The 16126-nt window shown below is 55.5% G+C and overlaps 1 long non-coding RNA gene across 1 annotated transcript; it reads left to right on the top strand.

Annotated features, from left to right (window-relative positions):
* Positions 1-10817: 10817 nt before the first annotated feature.
* On the top strand, positions 10818-15747 carry LOC139358341 (uncharacterized). Its single transcript, XR_011613114.1, has 2 exons — positions 10818-11268; positions 15309-15747. It is a non-coding gene; the product is annotated as an uncharacterized lncRNA (long non-coding RNA).
* The last annotated feature ends 379 nt before the right edge of the window (positions 15748-16126 follow it).

Raw genomic sequence — 16126 nt, 5'->3', positions numbered from 1 at the left:
CCTGCACTTAGCCTCTATATTTTATTTATTTATTTTTAACTTTTATTCATTTTTATTGCTTTTTGAGACGGAGTCCCCCTCTGTTGCCCAGGATGGAGTGCAATGGCGTGATCTCAGCTCACTGCAACCTCCGCCACCCAGGTTCAATCAATTCTCCTGCCTCAGTTTCCCAAGTAGCTGAGACTACAGGTACGCACCACCACGCCCAGCTAGTTTTTGTATTTTTAGCAAAGACAGGGTTTCGCCATGTTGGCCAGGCTAGTCTTAAACTCCTGACCTCAGGTGATCAGCCCACCTCAGCCTCCCAAATTGCTGGGATTACAGGTGTGAGCCACTGCACCCAGCTGACCTCTATATTTTAAATAATAGCTTTATTGAGATAGAACTCACATCCCATCCAATTCATCCAGTTAGAGCGTATGATTCAACGGTTTTCTGTGTACTTACAGATGTGTGCAACTATCAACACAGTCAATTTTGGAACATTTTCTTCACTTCAGAAAAACTCCAGGAAATTCTGGCACGAGCTGTGATGGGGACGTGCCTGGAGGACGCTGTGCTTAGGGAAAGGAGCCAGCCATGAAAAGGCAAGGCCTGAGTGATTCCTCCTACAAGAGGTCCTGGCGACAGACAGCAGAGGGGTGTATGCCAGGGGCCGGGGGAGGGGGTGGGAACAGAGCTTCAGTTTGGAAAGAGAAAGTTCTGTCAATGGAGAAAAATGATATTTGTACAGCAATGCGAATGTGCTTAATGCCACTGAAGTGTGCAGTTCAAAATAGTGAGGATGGTGTGATGGCTGTTTCGTGTGTCAACTTGCCTTGGCTCCTGGGTTCCCAGATATTTGTTTGAACATTTGGCCGGGTGCAATGGTTCATGCCTGTAATCCCAACACTTTGGGAGGTTGAGGCCAGAGGAACGCTTGAGCCCAGGAGTTTGAGATTAGCCTGGGCAACATAGTGAGACCCAGTCTCTACAAAAATAAATAAATTAGGCTGGCCATAATGGCTCATGCCTGTAATTCCAGCACTTTGGGAGGTTGGGGAGGGCAGATCACTTGAGGCCAGGAGTTCGAGACCAGCCTAGCCAACACGGTAAAACCCCACCTCTACTAAAAAATACAAAAATTAGCTGGGCTTGGGGGTGCACGCCTGTAATCCCAGCTACTCGGGAGGCTGAGGCACGAGAATCACTTGAACCCGGGAGGCAGAGGGTGCAGTCAGCTGAGTTCATGCCACCGCATTCCAGCCTGGGTGACAGAGTGAGACTCTATCTCAATAAATAAATAAATAAATAAATAAATAAATAAATAAATATAAATAAATTAGCTGGGCATGGTGGTGTGCACCTGTAGTCTCAGCTACTCGAGGCTGAGGTGGGAGGAACGCATGAGCCCAGGAATTTGAGGCTGCGGTGAGCCGAGATCACGCCACTGCACTCCAACCTGGGTGACAGAGCGAGACCCTGTCTCAAAAACAACATTTCTGGGTGTGCCTGAGAGTGTGTCCAGAAGAGATGAGTATTGGAACTGAACTGATATGTCCCTGCTGAGTGTGGGGGACCTTATCCCACCTGCGGAGGGACCAGAGAGAACACAGAGGCTGGGGAAGGGCGTGTTCTCGCTCTGCCTGCCTGCTCCAGCTGGGGCTTCGGTCTCCTGCCCTGGGACTTCCATCCTCAGCACTCCGGGTTCTCCACCTTTGGACTTGAATGGGAACCACGCAGAGCTTTCCTGAGTCTCCAGTTTGCAGGAAGTCAGCAGGTCGTGTGGCTTCTCAGCCTCCATCATCACAGAAGCCCACCCCTCAGAATAAATCTCTTTCTACATATATCTACATCAATATATAAAGACAGTTATTATGATTTTTTTTTTTGAGACAGGGTCTTGCTCAGTCGCCCAGGCTGGAGTGGAGTTGTGCAATCACAGCTCACTGCAGCCTCGACCTCCTGGGCTCAAGCAATCCTCTGCGGCCCTCCCAGGTAGCAGGGATAGCAGCAGGTGTGCATCACCATGCTTAGCTAATTTTTTTTTTTTTTTTTTGTACAGACAGGGTCTCACTTTGTTGCCCAGGCTGTTCTCAAACTCCTGAGCTCAAGCAATCCTTCCGCCTCAGCCTCCCAAAGTGCTAGGATGACGGGCACGAACCACCACACCCAGCCATTATGGTCTTTATAGATGAGATTTATAATGATATATAGAAAAGATAGATATAGACTAATAGAGATGGCAACATTTTTGTTAGGTTTCTTTAAATCACAATTTTTACAATGAAAAAGAAGAAAAGAAAAAGAAAGAGAGCACAAGCTTGTGCCCACTCCTCCACTTCCTGCCTTCAGGGATCTACACAAGGCCTTCCTTGTCAACGGAATCACATGCTCGTGGGCTCGTGGGCTCGTGTGTGGCTCTTCTCACTCAGCACAATGTCCTCGAGCTTCCTCCAGGTCTTAGCATGAATCAGTAACTCATTCCTTTTCAGGCCCAGATCACTGTTCCCTCAATAGATCTACTGTTTGTCCACTCACCCATCCATGGCCCCTTGGTGCTGTTTCCACATCTTGGCTTTTGTGAGTGACGCTGCTGTGGACATTCCGTGTAAGTTCTTGAAGGTACCTGTTTTCATTTCTTTTGGGTTTGAATCCAGGAATTGAATTGCTTGGTCACATGGTAACTCTGTGCTTCAGAGTTTAGAGAACCACCAGAGTGTTTTTGTAAAATTCAACCATTATTCTATTCTATTCTGTTGTATTCTATTCTTTTCTAATTTTTGAGTCGAGTCTTGCTCTGTCGCCCAGGCTGGAGTGCAGTGGCTCGATCTCAGCTCACTGCAACCTCCGCCTCCCGGGTTCAAGCAATTCTCCTGACTCAGCCTTCTGAGTAGCTGGAATTACAGGCATGCACCTCTATGCCCAGCTCATTTTTGTATTTTTAGTAGAGACGGACTTTCACCATGTTGGCCAGGCTGGTCTTGAACTCCTGACTTCAGGTGATCCACCCTCCACCCGCCTCGGCTACCCAAAGTGCTGGGATTACAGGCATGAGCCACCACACTCAGCCCTTACCTCTATTCTATTGATTGATTGATTGTTTTGTTTTGTTTTTTTTTTTTGGTAAGAGCTAGAGTCTCTGTCATCCAGGCTGGAGTACAGCAGTGTGATCACAGCTCACGGCAGCCTTGAACTACTGGGCTCAAACCATTTTCCCACTGCAGCCTCCTGAGTAGCTAGGACTACAGGCATGCACCATCACACCTGGCTATTTTTTTTTTTTTACACTATTTTTTGTAGAGATGGAATCTCACCATGTTGCCCAGGCTGGTCTCCAACTCCAGGCTTCCATCAGTCCTCCCCCTCATCTTCCCAAAGTGCTTGGATCACAAGTATGAGCCCCTGTGCTCTGCCACCAGCCTGTATTTTTAAAAGCTGCTTTTGGCTGGGTGCGGTGGCTCACGCCTGTAATCCCTTTGGGAGGCCAAGGTAGGTGGATCACCTGAGGTCAGGAGTTCGAGACCAGCCTGACCTACATGGAGAAACCCCATCTCTACAAAAATGCAAAAATTAGCCAGGCATGATGGTGGGTGCCTGTAATCCCAGCTACTCAGGGGGCTGAGGCAGGGGAATCGCTTGAACCCGGGAGGCGGATGTTGCCGTGAGCCAAGATCGCGCCATTGCACTCCAGCCTGGGCAGCAAGAGTAAAACTCCATCTCAAAAAAAATAAATAAATAATTTTTTAAAACCCCTGCTTTTATGGTCTATCCCAATTAGGAAAGAGAAATTTCCTTCTACAGAAGGTATTCTCCCGCCCCGGGAGCAGCCAAGAGTCAAAGGTCACCACTGCATACTGGACAGGAGGCCTTGCGTCCTTCCGAGGCTTTCAGTAATGAAGGGTTGTGGCTGGAGCTGCTGTTCCAGATGCCTGGCGGGTTTTAATCTGGAGGTGACTTGGAGGCTGGCACGTCCTGCAGAGGGTGCTGGCATTCCTGGGAGACAGGTGAGTGACAGGTTTCCTGCGTGCAAACACCCACTGCTTTTCTTGTGTCCTGCTCCTTTCCGGGGCCATCAAGCTCCAGTGCAGCCACGGCGTGGTGCTCTGTACTCTGAGGACCCGGCTGGCGACATGTGAGGCACCACTGGGCGAGACCCCCGCCATCAGGCCTACAGGTCCCTCAGGAGCGAGGCAGGGCTGAAGGTGGCCAGGAAGGACCAAACTTTCCAAAAATGGATTCCCTGCACCCCACATCCTCCTCCCCACCCAGAAGCCCCCCTGGATCACCTAAGGAAACCCCTCTCCACCGCCAGCCCAGGACCAGCAGAGACCCGAGCCTCTGTGGGATTTCCAGAAACCCCACCCGGTAGCAAGGGTGGCCTTTCCCCGTGGCGGAAAACCCTAGGCCTAGGGAAGGGAGGTTTTGGGGAGGGGAGGGGAGGGGAGGGGAGGGGAGGGGAGGGGAGGGTCAGCAGAGGATTCTGCCCTTGCTGCTGTGAGACAAACCTCACCCAGTGGAGGAAGGATTCTTCTTTTTGGTTCTCTGTCTCCATCTCCAAAATTCAGGAGCTCACACAATCGAGGTGTTTGGCACTTGAATTCCACAGAAAATTCAATCAATTACCAAGTCTAATAAAGAATTCCAGGTTTTTAATTAAACTAAGCTTAATTAAATGGCGAGCGTGGCGTTCTGTCGATGCCCTGATCGGGCCCCGGGGGCTGGGAACGTCTGAGTGGCTCACGCTGGCGCAGCCGCTGGCAGGGGACGGGGAGGGGATCGATGAGCCGCTGCAGAGCCGTGGCAGGGTGACAGGCAGCCGGGGTCCCAGCCTGCCCCAAAGAACCAGACTCTGCAGAGAATTGGGGACTTGCAGCTGGACAGACCCTGGTGACCTCCCAGCCCTTTGACAGAAGGGGGCTGGGCCCCTGAGCCAATGACCCGCCCCGGGGTGCCTGGGAGCTCCGCAGCCGGGCCCACACCGTCTCCTCTGCTTGCAGGTGGCATGTTTCTAGGAGTCTCCTCTGCACCGGCTCTCTGCTTGATGGCTGCTTGCAAAGCCCTGGCTGGGCACCCTGCACCCAGTTCCCTTACTGGGACCCTTCCCTCTTCCCTGCTCACCTGGCCCTGCCCGTCCCGGTTCCTGGTGCATTCTTGGTCCTGAGCCCAGGGCCATTAGTGGTCAGAGGAAGCAAAGGCCTGACTCAGCCAAAGGCTGTCACTGTTTCCCTAGAACCATCTGTGCCAGAACCAGGACCCAGGGCAGGAGAGACTCAGGTAGAAAATAGTCACTCCCAAGCAGCCACTCTGCCACACACAGCCCCTGCTCCCGCTGGTCCTCAGACCGCCTGCTGCCAGCTCTAGGCACTGACTGCTACAGAGGTGACCCCTGGCCACACGGCCTCTGCCCCCACTGGTCCTCAGACCGCCTGCTGCCAGCTCTAGGCGCTGACTGCTACAGAGGTGACCCCTGGCCACACAGCCCCTGCCCCCGCTGGTCCTCAGACGGCCTGCTGCCAGCCCTAGGCGCTGACTGCTACAGAGGTGACCCCTGGCCACACAGCCCCTGCCCCCGCTGGTCCTCAGACGGCCTGCTGCCAGCCCTAGGCGCTGACTGCTACAGAGGTGACCCCTGGCCACACGGCCCCTGCCTGGTCTGCAGTGGGCAAGCACAGATAGACCTGGGAATGCTTTTCTGGGGGTGAAGAGATCAGGAAGGCATGGGGGACTCTGCTTCAGAGCCTAGGGAGGGCCAGGCCCTGCAGGAAACAGCCCTGGGTTCAAGCCCCCATGGATCGCCATGGGCTGGTGCACTTGTGACTTCATGTCTCTGGGCTCTGCAAAGTGGAGGTGGAAACATCCCCGCTTCCCAGCCCGCCGGGCGATTCAGCTTTATCAGGGCAGCTCACTGAGTCCCCACAACGGCCCACGAAACTAAGCGATAGCCAAGGTGCCCAAAAGAGATCCCGGCAGGCCCCCTCTCCACCTCTGGTTCCTCCCTAACTGGACTCTCCCTGCCAGCCTGAAACCTCAAGAACATCAGGGACCGTGACGCCTGCTGGTTCCGATGGAGTCTCTTCTGCCTAGTCAGTGCCAGGGGCGGCTGAGTGCCAGTCCGATGAAGTCTCTTATTCTGCTCAGGCAGCGCCAGGGGCGGCTCAGTGCTGGTTCCATGGAGTCTCTTCTTCTGCTCGGGCAGTGCCAGGGGCGGCTGAGCGGCCCCTGCTCCTGGCATCTCCACTCGGCATCATCACGAGCTCCCACTCCACAGTTGGGGGCCATTCCAACCCACTGGCCCTGCAATTCCAGCCGAAGCACCCCAGGGCACCGGCCTCCCTCCCCGGTGCGTCCATCCCTGCCGGCCTGCAGAAATTCCTTCAGGAGCTGCCGGTGCCCAGGGGGTCTTCGAGCCTCACCCTTTCCCTGAGGCAGCCTCGTGTCCCCTCCCCAGCTCCACTCTGTTCTCAGGCGCAGGAGTGCGCCCCTGCAGCCCGCCCAGGCCCCTGAGGCTGATGGATGTGTGTTGACAGTGGTGTGCTGGGAGCATCCCATCCCCGGCACCAAGAACCAAACGCATAATAAAAAAATAGAACCTTCACTGCAATTGTCTGATCTATATTTATTTCATAACATGCAGAATTAATAAGATACCGGGTTTAAAGCTACCATGGCAACCGAATGCAGAAAGGCTTGTCCCAGGAAATAGATGAATTCATAAATAACCCCGAAGTGCTGATATCAACAGTCGCAGGACCCTCCTGCAATGCTAATTTGACGCCCGTGCCCCCTGTGGCCTGTGTCCAGAGCATCCTGGGCGTCTGGGGTGAGGGACGCTCGTGGCTTCCACCACAAGCATCATTCCAGGGCCAACAGACTGGCTGCCCTTACCTGGACCCTGGTATGTGATGGCCAAGTCTTCAAGGCTGGGCAAATCGGAGCCCCTGCCAAGCTCTGATCCCTGTGGGGACCAGCTCTGCAGATAAATGGCCATCGGGAGGTTATGGGGGTGGGTACAGCAAGCCACCCGATCGCCCTATAGTTCTGACAGCCAGGTGGGGGCCTCTGGTCCTGCCTCTGTAGGCATCAAGGCAATTCACGGGAGAAGGCATCTGTTCATTTATGCAATCAGGCGTTCCTTTGACAAATGTCTCCTGGCCACCAAGCTTGTGGGCACACAGCAGGCGGGCTGGGCAGGGGAGAAGCCTCCAGACGCTCAAGCAACTGACCCTGCCTCACTGGCCGACTGCAGGAAATGCTGGGGCCACTTCAGGGCTGTCTGCTCCACACGGGGTGACAACCCTGCTGGACATTCCCTGAGCACTTGTCTGAGAGCTGGTCACATGCTGCCTGTGCCACTGTGGCTCTCCATGACCTTCATGTTCCACAACAGAACAGCTCCCCCATGGCCACGATTGTGCCAAGGGGCGTGAGTAGCCAGCAGGGGTCACGACAGCTGCCCGTCTGGCTGCCCACAGGATGGAGCTAAGCCATGTTTCCAGGTGTGTGACCCTGGCCTCGAGTCAGTCCTCAGCCCGTCCTGAGGGTGAGTGCCCCTATCCCAGGATCCTGTCTCCTGTCTGAGCAGTGTGAACCCCTGTCCCTGCCTGGCCAGAATCCCAAGAAAGAATCCAATAGAATCAGCGGAAATCCCGGGGCAGGGGTGAAGGAGGCATGAGGCAAGCCGGGGATTCCTAGGGCAGGGAAACTATAGTATAGAGCACTGTGAGGGCAGGTGCTGTCATTATGTACCTGCTCAAAGCCACGCCATGCACACCTCCAAGAGGGGCGCCTAATGTACGCTGAGGACTCTGAGGAATGATGATTTTGCTATGAACCTGAAACTGCTTTAAACAATGAAGTCTAGGCTGGGCGCGGTGGCTCACACCTGTAATCCCAGCACTCTGGGAGGCCGAAGTAGGTGGATCACTTGAGGTCAGTAGTTCGAGACCAGCCTGGCCAACATGGTAAAAACCCATCTCTACTAAAAATACAAAAACTAGCCAGGTGTGGTGGCCCACGCCTGTAGTCCCAGCTACTTGGGAGGCTAAGGCAGGAGAATGGCTTGAACCTGGGAGGAAGAGGTTGCAGTGAGCCGAGATCGTGCCTTTGAACTCCAGTCTGGGTGACAGAGTGAGACTCCACTTCAAAAAAAAAAAAAAAGAAGAAGAAGTCTATATTTAGTTTTTCTCTTTTTTCTTTTTTTTTTTTTTTGAGACAAAGTCTCACTCTGTCACTGTCGGAGTGCCATGGTGCAGTGGCCTGATCACGGCTTACTGCAGCCTCCACCTCCTGGGCTTCAGTGAGCCTCCTGCCTCAGCTTCCCAAGAAGCTAGGACTACAAGTGTACACCACCATGCCTAATTTTAAAAAAAGAAATCTTTTTGTAGAGACAAGGGTCTCACCATGTTGCCCAGGCTGGTCTCAAACTCCTGCCCTCAAGTAATCCTCACGTCTTGGCTTCCCAAAGGGCTGGTATTATGGATGTGAGCCACGCCCGGCCCATTATCACACAAACGCTTTTACGGGACCAACTCCTTTCTGAACTGTCCCTCCCTGTCCCCTAGACCTCACAGAACCATCTTTCCAGAAACCCCAGAGCATCATCAGCCATTGCTGGCCCGCCAACCTGCCTCCTGTCTGCAGCTGTCTCTGTGTCGGGAAGAGCCATTCAGCCAACGGGTGTCTGTTTTACACTCAAGTTGCTGAATGGGGTGGCTGGGGACACAGGAGGGTGGTGGAGGAGCTGCCTGCCAGGGGGAAGGTTGGGGAGATGTCCAGGCTGTGTTCAAGCTTCAGTTCTAACGCCCCCTGGAAGAGGACGCGGTGAGCCAGTCCCAGGGCTGTGGGACTCCTGTCCACACCTATCCTTAGCAGCTCAGACCACCTAGAGGGAGACAATGGCGCCAGCAGGGCCAGCGGCCAGGGGGTCACTGTGCAGTGTAGGGCACCCTTGAAAGGCCAAGCCCTTTCTCTTGCGACCACTGACTGGCCTGACAAGCCGCACTAACCGCTGCCTCCCCGAGGGCTCGGTCTGTGCCCCGCACGCAGCCTGTCAGCTCTGAGACAGATCACTTGCTCCCCACGGCCTCGCTGCCAGCCCGGAAGGAGACTGTGGAGCATCCTGGTGGAACCAGGACCCTGTGCTGTCTCCACGGGAGGCGTCCGGTGCCAGCCTGGCTCACCTGAGCCCCGGTGCACAGCAGGGCTTCGCACCAACCCCATGCCCCGTGTGCTCTTGCCTGAGAAGTGGGGTCTCCCTTTCTGTCTCTGTCTCTCTTCCCCCATCTCTGTCTCTGTTCCTCTCCCTCTCTCCCTGTCTCCTTCCCTCTCTCCCGTCCCTCCCTTTCTATCTCTCTCTCCCTCTCTCTCTCTCCCCCGTCTCTGTCTCTCTCTCCCGTCTCTCTCTCTCTCTGCCTGTCTCCTGCTCTCTCTCTGTCTCTCTCCCTCCTTCTCTGTCTCTCCCCCTCTCTCTCCCCCGTCTCTATGTCTCTCTCTGTCTCTCTCTCCCGTCTCTCCCTCTCTACCTGTCTCTCGCTCTCTCTGTCTCTCTCCCCCCTTCTATCTCTCTCTCCCTCTCTCTCTCTCCCCTGTCTCTCTGTCTCTCTCTCCCTCTCTCTCTCTCCCCTGTCTCTCTGTCTCTCTCTCTCTCTCCCGTCTCTCTCTCCCTGCCTGTCTCCCGCTCTCTCTCTGTCTCTCTCCCTCCTTCTCTCTGTCTCTCTCTCCCTCTCTCTCTGTCTCTGTTTCTCCCCGCCCCACCGCTGCTGATTGCTGGGTGACCCTCTGGAGGGGGCGCCGAGCGCACACACGCCCCTGGCTTGGGTCCCCCACCCCCCGCCTGTGCTTCTGCAAGAAAAGTCGGCGCCCCGGCGGCGGGGCCGCTCTTCCCCTATCAGGAGGAAGGAAAGGGGCACAGGGGTCCCGGCGCGGGGCTGGGGGCGGCGCTGCAAGGCGGTCTCCCCTCCCCGAGCAAGCGGGGGTCCCGGAGCCGCGGGAAGGACAACGCCGCCCCCTGGCGCTGGCGAGCGCCGCTGCAGCTCCTCGGACCAGCTCGGAGCCAGCGTGGTGGCTGCGCGGCTGCGGGACGGGGCGGGCAGGAGTTGGGGGGCGGGCTCGGGGGCGGAGCGGGGTAGGGGTAGGCCCTGGTTGGTGGAGTATCGGGTGCGGGGGCGGGACAGGCTCGGGGTTGCGGGGCTGGGCAGCTGCAGGGGCCTGGCGGGAGCTGGGGGCGGGCTTGGGGACGGGGCAAGCTTAGGGATAGGGGTGGGGACGGGGGCGGGGGCGAGGCCCAGGGGATAGGGGCGGAGCAGGCTGGGGTTGGAGGGGTACCGGGTAGGGGCGGGGCAGGCTCCGGGGCCCGAGGGACCTTGCGCACTGGGCCTTTGGGGCGGCACTGGCACAGCGTCCCGCCTGGGGCTGCCCACGGTCCCCACATCCCTATGTCCTCCACCCCTGCACCCCAGGGACACCACGAACAGGCGGTGCGAGCTCCCGGGCTCCGCGCTCTGCAGCGCCCCTGTGCATGGGGCGGCCTCAGGAAGCCTGGGCTCCCGCAGCAGCGCCGGCCTCGGGCTGAGGTCCCCGAGCCAGGGCTCCACTTCCCGCTCAGCGGACCGCAGGAGTAAACTGAGGCACAGAGAGAGCCGGGTTCGCCGGGGTGCAGGAGCCGCACAGGGAGGATAGAGACTCAGTCAGACCTGGTGTGGGGGATCCAGCCGAGCCACGGACCCCAGCGAGGCCAGGCGCTGGGCGCGGGCCGGGGGCGCCCCCTGCTGGCCGCGTGGCGGCCGTTCCCCCCCACCCCCCCGCCCAGGGCTCAGTCTACCCTGCAGCCTATCTGGGCCACCCGCATTCACCTCCGAAAACCAACACTTCATACCCATGGTCTCGGTGCCACATCCAGGCACCACCCCATGCTCCCCTCCCCCCACACCCAAGTGTGGCGCTTCCCAAACCCCTGCCTAGAAAGCCACTAGCCCTGCCCAAGGTTTGCTCTCATGTAGGCCCCTGGCCTACACCCCAGGTTGCAGGGGGAGCTCTCTCCTGGGACCGCCCTCCGCCCTCTACCCTCCTGATCCCTGTTTGGCCTCCTCGTAGACCCCCACCTGCCCCATTCCCTACTTGAGCACTCCTAGAGGTAGGTCCAGCCTGGCCTTGGTGTCCGGGACTGCTGCCAGGACAGAGGACAGAGCAATCAGATGCAAGGACCTGCCCCAGGACAACTGAGACAGCACGGCTGCCAAGAACCTTTTGTCAGAGATGCCTGGAGAGCGTTTCTCTCATTCCAACCAGGTCAGCCCTGCCTGAATAAGTTGTGTGATGCAGCGGGTGACAGGTGTGCAGACAGCCCCTCCTTCTCCAGGGCCGGTTCTGGGACAGGCACTGGGGTGAGTCTGGCCTGCAATCAGGAAGGCTTCCTGGAAGAGGAGGCCTTGAGCTGAATTTTGAAGGATATGAAAGGAAAAGTTTGCCAGGGGATGCGAGACTGCCAAGAAGGGGGGGGGGCACATGGGAAAAGGTTCAGGGGCGTCGGGGGTTTGGCCCCTGGCCATGGGCAGCCTGGTGTCCTTGGGACCGGGTGGCCTCAGCCATGACTGGGCTGAGTTAGAGTCTCTAGATGCTCAGAAAGGAGCCCAGACTCCTGGCTGTGGGTCAGGCTTGCCTTTGAGAAGGTTCCCTCTGAGTGGGAGGCAACTGCAGGAGGACCTGTGGAAGCATCTGGAAGGATTGGGCCAGTGCTGTGGGGTGTGATGCGAGGAGGGGACAGATCATAGTTGGGAAGGTGTTGATGACACTGTAGGTACCTGAGCAGCCAAGCAGGGACGCCAGAGCCTCCCTGTCCGTCCCCCGAGGGAGAGCCACGCAGCTGTGCAAGTGGGTGAGGATGTCTGTGCTCTGCTGCGGAAGGAACTCCAGGCCTCAGGTACCTGATCACGGAGGCGTGGCGTGCTTCCGGCCTGAATGTAAGAGAGGCAGGATGAATAAGGACAAACCCTGTGATTCCGCTCAGGGCCCTCAGAGCCACAGAGACAAAGTCAAATGGAGGGTCCTGGGGCTGGGAAGGGACGGCAGTAAGTGTTTCATGGAGATAGAGCTTCAGTTTGGGAAGGTGGTGAGTTCTGGAGATGGAGGATGGTGATGGGCTGCAGGACCGTGAATGTGCTCAGTGACATGGAATCGTGCACTTGGAAATGGTTAAGATGACAAATTTTGTTATGTGTCTTTTGCCACAATCAAAAAAAAAAAAAAAGAAAGAAAAAGGGAACATAAACATACATTCCTAATCACACAGCCAGGATGTGGTTTGATCTTCAATCATGGAAATGTCATATCAACTAAAAAGTTACATTTAAAAAATGGTAATGGCGCCGGGCACGGTGACTCATGCCTGTAATCCCAGCACTTTGGGAGGCCAAGGTGGGTGGATCACCTGAGGTCAGGAGTTTGAGACCAGCCTGGCCAATGTGGTGAAACCCCATCTCTACTAAAAATACAAAAATTAGCTGGGCGTGGTGGCACATGCCTGTAATCTCAGGTACTGGGGAGGCTGAGGCAGAAGAATCACTTGAACCCGAATGGCAGAGGTTGCAGTGAGCCAAGATCATGTCACTGTATTCCAGTCTGGGCAACAAGAGCGAAACTCTGTCTGACCAAAAAAGAAAAAAAAACAGGTAATGACAGCAAGATTGGCCAACAGGAGTGACAGTGAGGAGGAAAGTCTAGGACGCCCCTCGTTCCCAGCCTGGGGGTGAGTGGTCTCTAGAGCCCCAGATGCCTGAGCAGGATGGGAGGGTGTTTCTGGTGAGAGCACCACGGCCTTAGAAGCGCTGGGAATGGCCTGTCATTCTGCCAACAGCTCAGGGGTCCGTCAGTGGTGGCCCTGCTTGGTCCACTGTGAGTGGCCCAACCTGGACACTGTCACCCGGGCGGTCCCGGGGGCCCCAAAGGCAGGCGTGGGGATGCATCCCCGGCCTCTGTTTGTCCCAGAGCTTGTCCTGCGTAGACCTGCTCTCCCGGCACAGCGTGTATTTATTTCCATTCTCTTCTAACAGAAGCTGCCCGGCGATGCTGGAATTGGGAGTTGGGATGAAAATGGCTCTCGCTGTCACCTTCCAGCCCTCCTCACTTTACCCACCCTCTACCTGGGCTCCCTGTCTGTCACTTTTGATATCCTTTTTTTCTCTTTTTCTTGTGGTAAAATACACATAATTCGCCATCTTACCTTTTTTTTTTTTTTTTTTTTTTTTTGAGACGGAGTCTCACTCTGTCCCCCTGGCTGGAGTGCAGTGGCGCGATCTCGGCTAACTGCAAGCTCCGCCTCCCAGGTTCCTGCCATTCTCCTGCCTCAGCCTCCTGAGTAGCTGGGACTACAGGCACCCGCCACCGCGCCTGGCTAATTTTTTTTGGACTTTTAGTAGAGACGGGGTTTCACCGTGGTCTCGATCTCCTGACCTCGTGATCTGCCCGTCTCGGCCTCCCAAAGTGCTGGGATTACAGGCGTGAGCCACCGCGCCAGGCCCATCTTACCATGTTTAAGCTCACAGTTCAGTGGCTCTGAGTGCATTCGCCTGACGGTGCAGCCATCACCTCCCTCCATCCACGGAAGTCTCCATCTTCCCCACTGAAGCTCTGTCCCCATGGAACACTCACACCCCCACCCCAGCCCCTGGCACCCACCTTTCCCCTTCCAGTCTCTGGGCATGAAGACTCACACCGGGGTTTGTCCTTTGGCTGCCTGCACCTGGCTGTGGCATGCCAGTGTCTCCCTTCCAGGGACGTCACCCTCCCAGCTTCCAGCCAGGTCACAGCTCAGCAGCTCCCCAGATGCTTCGGGCCTTCCCTTCCCGAGACAAACGCTCCTGAGCCCCTCAGCCCCCCAACTCCTCCCTGCGAGGGGCGCTCTCAGCTGCCTACGTTGTAAGTGGCTGATGCCAGGCCTGGTTCCCTTGGCAGGAAACAGCCTCCCTGCCTCTCAGAAGACCCCAGGGAGGGCGGGTGAGGGTGGCGATGGTGGGGCTCAGGCGGGGAGCCCCCAGCCCGGCTGGCCAGTGGGCAGCACAGAGCTTGCCAGGGCACGTGTCAGCAGCCTTAGAAAGTTCAGCCCCGTCGGCAGGTCCAACCAGAGGGCGGTATTTGAAATGTACGCGTGCACAGATTTATGTGCAGGGATGTTCATCACAGCAGCATTTATAATAACAAAACATTGGCACCAACTCACACACCCAATCGGAGAAGAAAGGCGAGGTGAATGATGGCACATCTGAACTCTGGAATACACCACAGCCACTGAACACGAGATTTATGAGGGGTACTCGGACTTGAAAAAATGTTCAGTCCATAAGGTCAAGCAGGGAAAAAGCAGAATGCAAACCCATGTATGTCCCGTCACCCCTATTTTGAAATTCAATTAAAACAGGGCATTTAGCCAGATGGAGAGCAGGGGCCGTCAAACGTCCGAGGCTGGCCTGAAGCCCCATCTGTGCAGGGCCCCACAGAGATGCGTGCTGAGGGCTTCACAGAGGTCCACCAAGAGGTGGGGGGAAGGGCGCCTTGGAGGAATGAGGTGGGGTCCCAAGGTGGGTTCAGGCAGCAATCAGGGCCTTGGACTGCGCCAAAGTGATTCAGCTCACGGTCAGCTCAGAAAAGGCATGCACCAGCCTCCTCTCCTCCCTCCCTCTCTCTGTCTCTGTCTTTGTCTCTCTCCATCTCTGTCTCTCTGTTTCTCCCTCCCTGTGTCCCTCCTTCCCTCTGCCTGTCTCTCCTTCCCTCTCTCTGTCTGTCTCTCTGTCTGTTTCTCTTTGTCTCTCTCTCTCTCTCCATTGTCTCTTCCTCATCCACTAGAATGACACAATAAACAGGTTTGGCTCTGGTTGAATTAGATTCACTAAATTTTACAAAAATACCCACAAAACTTTTGTTCCATTTTTAAGCACAAACACCTGCGTGGGTCTCGGGGTGTCGGTGCAGTTTGCCTGGGTTTGGGGTTTCTGCCGGATGAGGCGGCCTCCTGCAGTGGCCGAGTAAGCCTGGGGCGGAGCCGCGGATGCCCAAGAGGCTCCAAGCCCACAGTGCAGGTGCCACCTCCAGCCCATGGTGTCCAAGACAGGGCCCCTTCCCCCAGAAAAGGACATAATCCTGATTTAATCAGGAATCTTCGGTAGGCACAAGCAGGCTCTGAAGGGGCGATGTGGATGGAAACAGCCATTCTGAGCACATTTGGGTTCTCATTGTTCGGGAAAAGATACAGAGGGACCCAGGCTGAGGTTGGTGGAGCCAAGCAAAACCGGAGTGAAGCTTTTTCCAGACGGTGTTCCCTGGTCTGGCTGCTACAGGTGTGGGAAGGAGGCTGCCTCGGGCTGTTCCTAGACAGCAGTGAAGTCGAGCCCTGTGCCTGGCTGACGGAATCTACTTCCACGTCAGGGATTGACCGAAACAGCTCCCCAGCTGGAAAGAGAGCTGGTTCTCGGTCCCCACCTCGGAAGGCCTTCAGCTCCAGGCTTGGTGTCCCGCCCTGGCCCCCGTCGGGCTCGTGTTCACAGGAATTCATCATTTCCCAGCCTCTAGATTACTCTGAGGCTGATTAAATTAGCGAATGCAATCACAATCTGAAGCAAGTTAATTGAGAGAATTTATTTGGGTCTGACAGTTTTATGCATGTTTGATTAAGTATTATAAGGTTTGTTTTTGACTTTGCATAATTTAACTTTAAATCCTGCATGGGGGGGCCCATCAACCATTAATGACCAAAATAAACCTCTTGTAAGATGCTTCTTTTTATGATTTATTTCTGAATGCAATATCTTCCAGATTTTTTTGATGCTATTGCCAAAGTGACAAATATGTTTAAAGTAACATTTTGAGTCATCCCATTCACCCTGTAAATCTTCCAGAATGTATACAATTCATTAAAAGTTTTGAAAGAAGTACAAGTTAGCATTTATATTGCAACAAGTGACATATAAATGCGTATGTTTGTCTTCCAAGCGCGCCATAAAATATATCCCCCCGTGAGCTCCTCAGAGCCGTACAAATCGTCGACGCACTGGGGTAATGATAAACTTGGTCACAAATCTTCACTGCTGTCAACACAAAACTGTTCAATCAACAGGAATATGAGTTGTGTGTTTTGTGAAATTAGCACAGGAGAAAA

Source organism: Macaca nemestrina, chromosome 14 (assembly GCF_043159975.1).
Source record: "Macaca nemestrina isolate mMacNem1 chromosome 14, mMacNem.hap1, whole genome shotgun sequence".
NCBI lineage: Eukaryota > Metazoa > Chordata > Mammalia > Primates > Cercopithecidae > Macaca > Macaca nemestrina.
Note: the sequence above shows the minus strand (reverse complement) of the source record. Positions and strands in the feature narration are given on the sequence as shown.